The 11,493-nt window shown below is 42.3% G+C and overlaps 1 protein-coding gene across 1 annotated transcript in view; it reads right to left on the bottom strand.

The window, feature by feature from the left end:
- LOC122549746 (sterile alpha motif domain-containing protein 9-like) overlaps positions 1-11,493 on the bottom strand; it is a 32,295-nt gene that overhangs the window by 17,905 nt on the left and 2,897 nt on the right. The window lies entirely within an intron of this gene.

Genomic DNA, 11,493 nt, shown 5'->3' with positions numbered 1-11,493 from the left:
ATGCCCGAAAAGAAAAAATCCTCGATCTGTCCATTTTAAATGGAAAACACACTACTTTTAATCAATGACCCTAATTCCATATTCCTCCACAACGGGAAATATCATTTTGTGATAATATTATGTCTTTAACAGGTATATTGCATCCTGGCTGTTTTTGAGGAGAGGTTTTAAGACAGAGATGTGACAATGCTGCTCCTTTAACAAGGATATTCTGTCCTTTTTTTTCAAGCAGGGTCGTAAAGGCAGAGGTTCCAATATGTCTGGAAATATCTACTGGAAAAAGCTTATAAGTTTTTTTTAAAAACTCTTGTACAATGAAAGGAGAGTGGCCAGTTCCCCCAATTCAGGTTGTGGTTTTAGCAAGTTGTTTTGTTTGCAGCTGGGAACCCAGAGGAACAGGCAAAAGTGAGGACTGCAGATGCTGGCGATCAGAGTCAAGATTAGAGTGGTGCTGGAAAAGCACAGCAGGACAGGCAGCATGCGAGGAGCAGGAAAAGCGACGTTTCGGGCAAAAGCCCTTCATCAGGAAGGGCTCCTGCCTGAAACATCAATTTTCTTGCTCCTCGCATGCTGCCTGACCTACTGTGCTTTTCCAGCACCACTTTAATCTTAACCCTGAGAAGCATTTTGATGCTGATCTTCTCTCTCTCTGACATCTCTCCTGTTAGAACCTGTGTTTCATTTTACCTTTTTTTGCAAAGGGGGTGTTTATGGGGATGTTGAAAGTATTTGGAACAGCGACATTAAGTTGCGATAGAATTGATTGGGTTTTCAGATAGGTTAAGTTACTTTAAATTCAATTCTCTTTTGTTCGTGTTTCATTCAATAGCCTGTAAATAAATTTGATTTTGTTTGAAACTGAGTGGTTGGGCCAGCTGCAAACCTCCTGGAACATCCACCTTTCACCTACTAAAAACAACTAGCAAAGTTAGAGTCAGGACTACCTTCGAGACATAGGCTCATAGAGATGTACAGCATGGAAACAGACCCTTCGGTCCAACTCATCCATGCTGACCAGATATACCAACCCAATCTAGTCCCACCTGCCAGCACCCGGCCCATATCCCCCCAAACCCTTCCTATTCATATACCCATCCAGATGCCTTTTAAATATCGCAATTGTACTAGCCTCCACCACTTCCTCTGGTAGCTCATTCCATACACGTACCACCTTCTGTGTGAAAAAGTTGCCCATCAGGTCTCTTTTATATCTTTCCCATCTCGCCCTAAACCTATGCCCTCTAGATTTGGACTCCCCCACCCCAGGGAAAAGACTTTGCCTATTTACCTTATCCATGTTCCTCATGATTTTATAAACCTCTGTAAGGTCACCCCTCAGCCTCCGACGCTCCAGGGAAAACAGCCCCAGCCTGTTCAGCCTTTCCCTATAGCTCAAATCCTCCAACCCTGGAAATATCCTTGTAAATCTTTTCTGAACCCTTTCAAGTTTCACAACATGTTTCTGATTGGAAGGAGGCCAGATTTGCACACAATATTTCAACAGTGGCCTAACCAATGTCCTGTATAGCCACATCATGACCTCCCAACTCCTGTACTCAATACTCTGACCAATAAAGGAAAGCATACCGAACGCCTTCTTCACTATCCTATATACATGGCTCCACTTTCAAGGAGCTATGAACCTGCACTCCAAGGTTTCTTTATTCAGCAACACTCCCTAGGACCTTACCATTAAGTGTATAAGTCCTGCTAAGATTCGCTTTCCCAAAATGCAGCACCTCGCATTTATCTGAATTAAACTCCATCTGCCACTTCTCAGCCCATTGGCCCATCTGGTTCAGATCCTGTTGTAATCCGAGGTAACCCTCTTCGCTGTCCACTACACCTCCAACTTTGGTGTCATCTGCAAACTTACTAACTGCACCTTTCATGCTCACATCCAAATCATTTATATAATGATGAAAAGTTTTGGACCCAGCACCGATCGTTGTGGCACTCCACTGGTCACAGATCTCCAGTCTGAAAAATAACCCTCCAGCATCACTCTCTGTGTTCTACCTTTGAGCCAGTTCTGTATCCAAATGGCTAGTTCTCCCTGTATTCCATGAGATCTAACCTTGCTAACCAGTCTCCCATGGGTAACCTTGTCAAATGCCTTACTGAAGTCCATGTAGATCACGTCCACTGCTCTGCCCTCATCAATCCTCTTTGTTACTTCTTCAAAAAACTCAATCAAGTTTGTGAGACATGATTTCCCACGCACAAAGCCATGTTGACTATCCCTAATCAGTCCTTGCCTTTCCAAATATGTGCAAATCCTGTCCTTCAGTATTCCCTCCAACAACTTGCCCACCACCGACATCAGGTTCACTGGTCTATCGTTCCCTGTCTTGTCCTTCCCACATTTCTTAAACAGTGGCACCACGTTTGCCAACCTCCAGTCGTCCAGCACCTTACCTGTGACTATCGATGATATAAATATCTCAGCAAGAGGCCCAGCAATCACTTCTCTAGCTTCCCACAGAGTTCTAGGGTATACCTGATCAGGTCCTGGGGATGTATCCACCTTTATGCGTTTCAAGACATCCAGCATTTCCTCCTCTGTAATACGGACATTTTTCAAGATATCAACATCTATTTCCCTACATTCTACATCTTTCATGTCCTTTTCCACAGTAAACACTGATGCAAACTACTGGTTTAGTATCTCCCCCATCTCCTGCAGTTCCACACAAAGGCTGCCTTGCTGATCTTTGAGGGGTCCTATTCTCTCCCTAGTTACCCTTTTGTCCTTAATGTATTTGTAAAGACCCTTTGGATTCTCATTAACTCTATTTGCCAAAGCTATCTCATGTCCCCGTTTTGCCCTCCTGATTTTCCTCTTAAGTATACTCCTACTTTCTTTATACTCTTTTAAGGATTCATTTGATCTGTCCTGCCTATGCCTGACATATGCTTCCTTCTTTTTCTAAACCCTCATTTCTCCAGTCATCCAGCATTCCCTATACCTACCAGGCTTTCCTTTCACCCTGACAGGAATATACTGTCTCTGGATTCTTGTTATCTCATTTCTGAAGGCTTCCCATTTTCCAGCCGTCCCTTTACCTACGAACATCTGCCCCCAATCAGCTTTTGAAAGTCCTTGCTTAATGCCGTCAAAATTAGCCTTCCTCTAATTTAGAACTTCAACTTTTAGATCTGGTCCATCCTTTTCCATCACTATTTGAAAACGAATAGAATTATGGTCACTGGCCCCAAAGTGCTCCCCCACTGACACCTCAGTCACCTGCCCTGCCTTATTTCCCAAGAGGAAGTCAGGTTTTGCATCTTCTTTCGTAGACACATCCACATACTGAATCAGAAAATTTTCTTTTACACATTTAACAAATTCCTCTCCATCTAAACCCTTAACACTATGGCAGTCCCAGTCTATGTTTGGAAAGTTAAAATCCCCTACCATAACCACCCTATTATTCTTACAGATAACCAAAACCTCCTTACAAATTTGTTTCTCAATTTCCCTCTGACTATTAGGGGATTTATAATACAATCCCAATAAGATGATTATCCCTTTCTTATTTCTCAGTTCAACCCAAATAACTTCCCTCATCAAAAATGCCTTCCCTCCCTTTCAATCCTTCCTGTAGCATTTGTATCCTGGAAGCTGCCAGTCCTGTCCATCCCTGAGCCAGGTTTCCATAATTGCTATGATATCCCAGTCCCATCTTCCTAACCATATACTCTGAGTTCATCTGTCTTCCCTGTTAGGCCCCTTGCATTGAAATAAATGCAGTTTAATTTATTAGTCCTACCTTGTCCCTGCCTGCCCTGACTGTTTGATTCACTTCTGTTCTCAACTGTACTAGTCTCAGATTGATCTCTTTCCTCACTATCTATCTGGGTCCCACCCCACTTCCTTACTCGTTTAAATCCTCCTGAGCAGCTCTAACAAGTCTCCCTGCCAGTATATTAGTCCCCTTCCAATTCAGGTGCAATCCGTCCTTCTTGTACAGGTCACTTCTCCCCCCAGGAGAGATTCCAATGATCCAAAAATGCGAATCCTTCTCCCACACACCAGCTCCTCAGCCATGCATTCATCTGCTCTATCGTCCTATTCCTATCCTCACTAGCTTGTAGCATTGGGGGTCATCCAGATATTACTACGCTCGAGGAACTCCTTTTTAAATTCCTGCCTAATTCTCTATATTCTCCCTTCAGAATCTCATCCTTTTGCTTTCCTATGTCATTGGTTCCAATGTGGACAATGACCTCCTGCTGGTCTCTCTCCATCTTGAGAACATTCTGCACCCTCTCTGAGACATCCTTGATCCTGGCACCAGGGAGGCAACCCATCATTCTGATTTTTTGCTGCTGGCCACAGAAACGTCTGTCTGTGCCTCGGACTAGCAAGTCCCCTAACACAATTGATCTGTTGGAACCCAACATAGCCCTCATTGCATTAGAGCCAGTCTCAATACCAGAAACCTGACTGCTCGTGCTACATTCCCCTGAGAATCCATCACCCCCTACATTTTCCAAAACAGCATACCTGTTTGAAATGGGGACAGCCACAAAAGACCCCGACACTACCTGCCTACCTCTCTTACCTTTCCTGGAATTAACCCATCTATGCGACTGTATCTAAAACTTTTTTCCCTTCCTATAACTGCCATCCATCACATACTGCTGCTCTTGTAAATTCCTCATTGCCTCTAACTGTCTCTCCAACCAATCCAGTCGATCTGGTAGGATTCACAACCAACTGCATTTATTGCAGATATAATCCTCAGTAACACGTAAACTCTCCCTAAACTGCCACAACCGACAAGAAGAGCACATCATTCTACTAAAGGCCATTTTTGCTTCTTCCAATCTACAGATCCAGAAAATAGCACCGTCTTATTCTTCTACACAACATTGCTCCAGGCTAACTTAATACTTATGACTTATATTTTTAAGTTTAATCAAGAGACATTTCTCAATAAAACATATAATCCAGAACAAACTGACTCTATTCACTACTACAGACTTTCTGTAGGCTACACCTAAAAACATTCACTTATCTGTTTCTGTGCTGTGACCTCTCCAAATAGATTCCTCTAAGATTAGTTGTGAATTTCACTGTTTGTTAATTTTCCCAAATGCACTCTGATGTCCGGCGTTACATGAATTCAACAGCAAAGGCAGTAACTGCGCAGGTTCCCTGCTGTGTCAAGTTAGCAGCGTGGGTTTCTTTTTTTTCTCTTTCTCTCTCCTGCACTGACCAGACCATGTGCTGCCTTTTTCTGTTCCTCTCCCTTTTAAAACTGCTGTTGTTTTGACTTTTTTTTTCCTCCATAGTTCCAAAACAATGCAACAGCATATAAAACAATAATTGCTGCTCTTGGAATTTGAGGAAATCACCTCCAACACCTAATATACCTCAAAAAGCAGCAGTCTGTTACAGCCAGAAATTTTTCCTGTCCTCCATCTTGGATTACCCAGAATCCTTCTTCTTGAAATGTTTTGAGGGGGTCTGGCCTGGTCCACCACAGAGGCCATGAGATCTCTATTTGAATCCAATAAAGTGAACACCATGTGAGATCTGGGGTTCTTTTTTTATTTTGAAATAACAGAAGCAGCCTGAATGGGTGGGGTCAAGCTTCCACAGAACCAGGATTTTTAGTTCTGGATTTTCAGTAGCAGTTGCTGGAGTCTAGAAGCTGGGTGAAAGCTGCAGTACCTCTCTCCCTGCTACTGTCTCAGAGTTTTCTCTTGATGTCTTTCTTCCTGGATTGGAGAATTGCCTGTGAGACAGTCTATTTTACTGAATATGCCTTGGCCAATGGTGTGTTTATGGGATTTTACTATATTGGAACAGTTACTGTTTAGTAGTTCAATAATGTAATATTCTGTTAAGTTTTCCAGTCGTGTTATGATATTCCAACTTCTTCTTTCTGCTGTTGTATTTTAACTAGCGTATATGAATAAAGTGTGTTTTGCTTCAAGATTGGTAGTATGACCAATCAAATTGCATCTGGAACGCAATGCCTGACACTTGCCTTTAAAATAAGAGAAAGTTTTGAGGGGGTTTGGTCTGGTACATAACAAATTGGGGGTTCTTGTTAGGATCAAATTCTCTAATTCTGGATTTGGTTTAGGATTGTTGGACTCAAAGGCAGTGAGCGGTGAGTGTTGGTGTTTTGTTTTGGCTGTTGCATTCAGTTGGTTTGAACAGGATGTGTATTATGTGGTAATGGCTCTTTCAGTCAATAAGAGTTCTCTGGGGATGGAAGAAGTCACTGCAGAGTTTTCCAGCAAATGAGCAAGGCAAAGCTGTTGGAATTGGCAAAAACACTGAAGGTGGCGATACCTGTGTCTGTGAGGAAAGGGAAGGTAATTCTGGCAATTGCACAGAATTTACAGTTGCCGGAATGTAATCGGAATCTTTGGAAATGGCAAAAATTTAATTTGAAAATGAAGCAGCTTGAACATGAAAATACAATGAAACAGTTTGAATGATGATTAAAAGTAAAGGGAAATGTAAAGGAAAGGAAGACCCCCAGCAAAAGAAAGGTAGAAAGAGAGAGAAGAAAGGGAGAAAGAGGGTAGTAGGGAAGAGATGTACTGCACCTTCCAAACCCTGCTTCAATATCCCAGCAATTGGTATTGAAAAACTAAAACTCAACATCCTGGCTCTATGGGGGCTGGGGGTGTGGGGGGAACGTGGGGGTAGGGGGGGGGGGCGGGTCTTGACCCAACTCATTCAGTCTGTTTCTATTGTTCCAACTTTTTAAAAAAAGCCCAAGGTTTCACAAGCTGTTTACTTTATTGAATTCAAATAGACATCTCAGTACCTCCATCTTGAAACTTCTCTTAAAAAAAAGGACAAAATACACCTCCTAAAGCCATAGTGTTATCACACTTTTCACAACAACTACATTATGTCAATTCCCTTCAGGATCTCAAACATTTCAATTAAATCCTCTCCTATTCTTCTCAACTTCAGCAGATACAAGCCTAGCCTTTCACAGAACATAAAACATTACAGCGCAGTACAGGCCCTTTAGGCCCTCAATGTTGCACTGCCCTGTGAAACCAATCTGAAGCCCATCTAACCTATACCATTCCATTCTCATCCATGTCTATCCAATGGTAAAAACAATGACTGCAGATGCTGGAAACCAGATTCTGGATCAATGGTGCTGGAAGAGCACAGCAGTTCAGGCAGCAGCGAGGAGCTTCAGCAAAATCTATCCAATGACCATTTAAATGCCCATAAAGTTGGCGAGTTTACAACTGCTGTAAGCAGTGTGTTCCACATCCCACTACTCTCTGAGTAAAGAAACTACCTCTGACATCTGTCCTATATCTATCATCCCTCAATTTATAGCTATGCCCCCTCATGCTAGCCATCACCATCCTAGGAAAAAGGCTTTCACTGTCCATCCGATCTAACCCTTTGATTATTTTATATGTCTCAATTAAGTCACCTCTCAACCTTCTTCTCTCTAATGAAAACAACCACAAGTGCCTCAACCTTTCCTCATAAGACATTCCCTCCATACCAGGCAACATCCTAGTAAATCTCCTCAGAACCCTTTCTAAAGCTTCCACATCCTTCCTATAATGCAGTGACCAGCACTGCACACAACACTCCAAGTGTGGCCGCACCAGAGTTTTGTACAGCTGCCTCGCATGACCTCATAGTCGCAAAACTCAATCCCTCTACTAATAAAACCTAACACACCATATGCCTTCTTAACAGCCCTGTCATCCTGGGTGGCAACTTTCAAGGATATACATGGACACTGAGATCTCTCTGCTCATTTACACTACAAGAATCTTGCCCTTCAACCAGTACTCTGCATTCCTGTTGCTCTTTCCAAAGTGAATTGTGAATTACCTCACACTTTTCTGCATTGATTTCCATTTGTCACCTCTCCGCTCAGCCCTGTGGCTTATCAATGCTCCTCTATAACCGACAACATCCTTCGTCACTATCCACAACTGTGACGACTTTAGTGTCATCCGCATATTTACTAACCCATCCTTCTACACCCTCATTCAGGTCGTTTATAAAAATGATAAACAGCAGTGGCAACAAAACAGATCCTTGCGGTACCCCACTAGCGACTGAACTTCGGGATGAACATTTCCCATCAACTACCGCCCTCTGTCTTCTTTCAGGTCACCAATTTCTGATCCAAACCACTAAATCACCCTCAATCCTATGGCTCTGTATTTTGTGCAGTAGCCTACCATGGAGAACCTTCTCAACCGCCTTACTGAAATCCATATACACCACATCAACAGCTTTACCCTCATCCATCTATCTGGTCACTTTTTCAAAGAACTCAATAAGGTTTGTGAGGCACAACCTACCCTTCACAAAACCGTGCTGACTATCCCTAATCAACTTATTCCTATCGAGATGATTATAAATCCTATCTCGTATAACCTTTTCCAACACTTTACCCACAACAGAAGTAAGGCTCACTGGTCTATAATTACCAGGGTTGTCTCTACTCCCCTTCTTGATCAAGGGAACAATATTTGCTATCCTCCAGTCTTCTGGCACTATTCCTGTAGACAATGGCGACATTAAGATCAAAGCCAAAGGCTCGGCAATCTCCACCCTGGCTTCGCAGAGAATCCCATCCGGCCCAGGGGATTTAACTATTTTCATACTTTCCAGAGTTTCTAACACCTCCTCCTTGTGAACCTCAATCCTACCTAGTCTAGTAGCCTGAATCTCAGTATTCTCCTTGACAACATTATCATTTTCTAGTGTGAATACTGATGAAAAATATTCATTTAGTGCTTCCCCTGTCTTCTCTGACTCCACGCACAACATCCCACTACTATCCTTGATTGGCCCTAATCTTACTCTCGTCATTCTTTTATCCCTTATATACCTATTGAAAGCTTTAGGGTTTTCCTTGATCCTATCCACCAACAACTTCTCATATCCCCTCCTCACTCGTCTTAGCTCTCTCTTTAGGTAGTTCCTGGCTACCTTGTAACTCTGAAGCACCCTAACTGAGCCATCACATCTCATCTTAACAAAAGCCTTCTTCCTCTTGACAAGATGTTCAACTTCCTTAGTAAACCATGGCTCCCACACTCGACAACTTCCTCCTTGTCTGACAATTATATACTTATCAAGGAACCGCAGTAGCTGTTCCTTAAATAAGCTCCACAGTTCTATTATGCCCATCCCCTGCAGTTTCCTTCCCCATCCTTTCCTCAGTAGACAACTTGTCCATTCCAGATATTAGTCTGGTAAATATTCTCTAAACTGTATCCAATGCATTTACATCCTTCTTTAAATAAGGAGAGCAAAAATGAACGCAATACTCCAGATGTGGTCTTACCAATGCCTTTTGTAAATGAAGCATAACTTAGATCACTGCTTTTCTTGATCTAGATTAAGGACACAATTTCCACATCTGCAGATGCCACAAAATTTGGAAGTGCTGCGAACACAGGAGGACAGTGACAGACCTCAAAGGGATGTAGACAAGCTGGTTGAATGGGTGGAGATGTGGTGGAGAGAAGTTAATACCTGGAGGTATGATGTAATACAAGGATTCAATTCTAAAAAACAGATGCAGAAGGAGCTGGACCTATGAACAAATCATTAAAGGTGGCAGAAATGACGAGATTTTATTCAGTGTTTATAAGTGGAGGTGTTGAGAATTTGAGAAATAGAAGATTCTGATTTAAAGGGACTGATAAAAGAACAAAAGACAACATGAATAATTCATTATTTTAACCATGCTGGGGTTAGCATAACTAGAATACATTGCTTGTAGCAAATTCAATGTGACTTTCAAAAGTAACTTGGACCTGAAGATTTGGCGGGCCATTGGGAGAATACTAAGGTGCTCTTGTGGAAAGCTGACATGGTAATGAATGCTCAATGGCCTCCTTTAATGCTTTTAGTGCTTCATGGAGCAGGTACTTTGGAACAGATTTCCAATTCTGAACCTGGCAGTGATAGAGCAGTCACTCATTATACACCTGCCCAACCTTCCTTTCATTGATGTCCATTTTTTGGGAAAATCCACGTGTATAATAGAATTACTGTCCAGCAGATAATGTTAAATTGCAACTCTTCATTTCCAGTGTTATAAAATCATAGAGATGTGCAGCACAGAAACAGACCCTTCCATCCAACTCGTCCATGCCGAACAGATATCCTAAAATAATCTAGTCCCATTTGCCAGTTGTTGGCCCATATCCCTCTAAACTCTTCCTATCCATGTACCCAATCAGATGTCTTTTAGACGTCGTCACTGTACCAGCCTCCACCACTTCCTCTGGCAGCTCATTCCATACCCATACCACCCTCTGTGTGAAAAGGTTTCCCCTCACGTCTCTTTTATATCTTTCCCCTCTCACCCTAAACCTATGCCCTCTAGTTCTGGACTCCCCCACCCCAGGGAAAAGACTTTGCCTATTTATCTTATCGATGCCCCTCATAATTTTATAAACTTCTATAAGGTCACACCTCAGCCTCCTACGCTCCAGGGAAAACAGCTCCAGCCTGTTCAGCCTCTCCCTATAGCTCAAACCCTCCAACCCTGGCAACATCCTTATAAATCTTTTGTGAACAATTTCAAGTTACGTATTAGTTGTTTTTTTTTAAATGTAAACCTGATTTGATCCCAAAGATAAGTGCAGGTAAGAATAGAACAGAAACAAAATAGCTGGGGGAAAACACTGTACTTGATCCCAGCCTTTGATTTAACAACAGCACTAACTACATGGCAATGTACAGCAACAGCAATATTTTAAATAAAGACAAACAATTGCAAATGTCAGAAATCTGAAACAAACACAGAGAATGCTGGAGAAACTCAGCAAGTCTGGCAACAGCTGAGGAGTGAGAAAAACACACTTGACATTTGGAGTCTGAGATTTCTGAGGAACAGTAATACTGGATTTGAAACATTAACTGTTTTTCTCTCTCCACCAATGCTGCCGAGACCTGCTGAGTTTCTCCAGATATTTCAAAATAAACTTGTACATGATAATCAAATAGTCATAATTCTTCTTGCCACTCAAAAGCACTTTCACCAGAGAGAGAACATTGGTTGTCTGCTTGAGGTGGCACCACTCTCTCGAAGCTTGGGGCAAAGTTCCTCCATCAGTTCCACAGTTGGTACAGAGACTGAACTGCAACATTGGCCTTGTTATTTTTAAAAAAATATATATTATTCATTAAAGATCTTTGCATATGTACATAGTCACAAATGCAATTCGATTCTGTACAGTAACATATCAAGGAAAGAAAAATAAATTGAGTTTGACTCTATCCTAACAAACCAAGCGCATCTCTTACTTGTAGCTGAAAATGTGTTGCTGGAAAAGCACAGCAGGTCAGGCAGCATCCAACGAGCAGGAGAATTGATGTTTCGGGCATGAGCCCTTCTTCAGGAATGAGGAAAGTTTGTCCAGCAGGCTAAGATAAAAGGTAGGGAGGTGGGAGTTGGGGGAGGGGCGTTGGAAATGCGATAGGTGGAAGCAGGTTAAGGTGAGGGTGAT

This window comes from Chiloscyllium plagiosum, chromosome 5 (assembly GCF_004010195.1).
Source record: "Chiloscyllium plagiosum isolate BGI_BamShark_2017 chromosome 5, ASM401019v2, whole genome shotgun sequence".
Classification (NCBI taxonomy): domain Eukaryota; kingdom Metazoa; phylum Chordata; class Chondrichthyes; order Orectolobiformes; family Hemiscylliidae; genus Chiloscyllium; species Chiloscyllium plagiosum.
The sequence above is the reverse complement of the archived record's forward strand: the minus strand, read 5'-3'. Positions and strand labels throughout refer to the sequence as shown.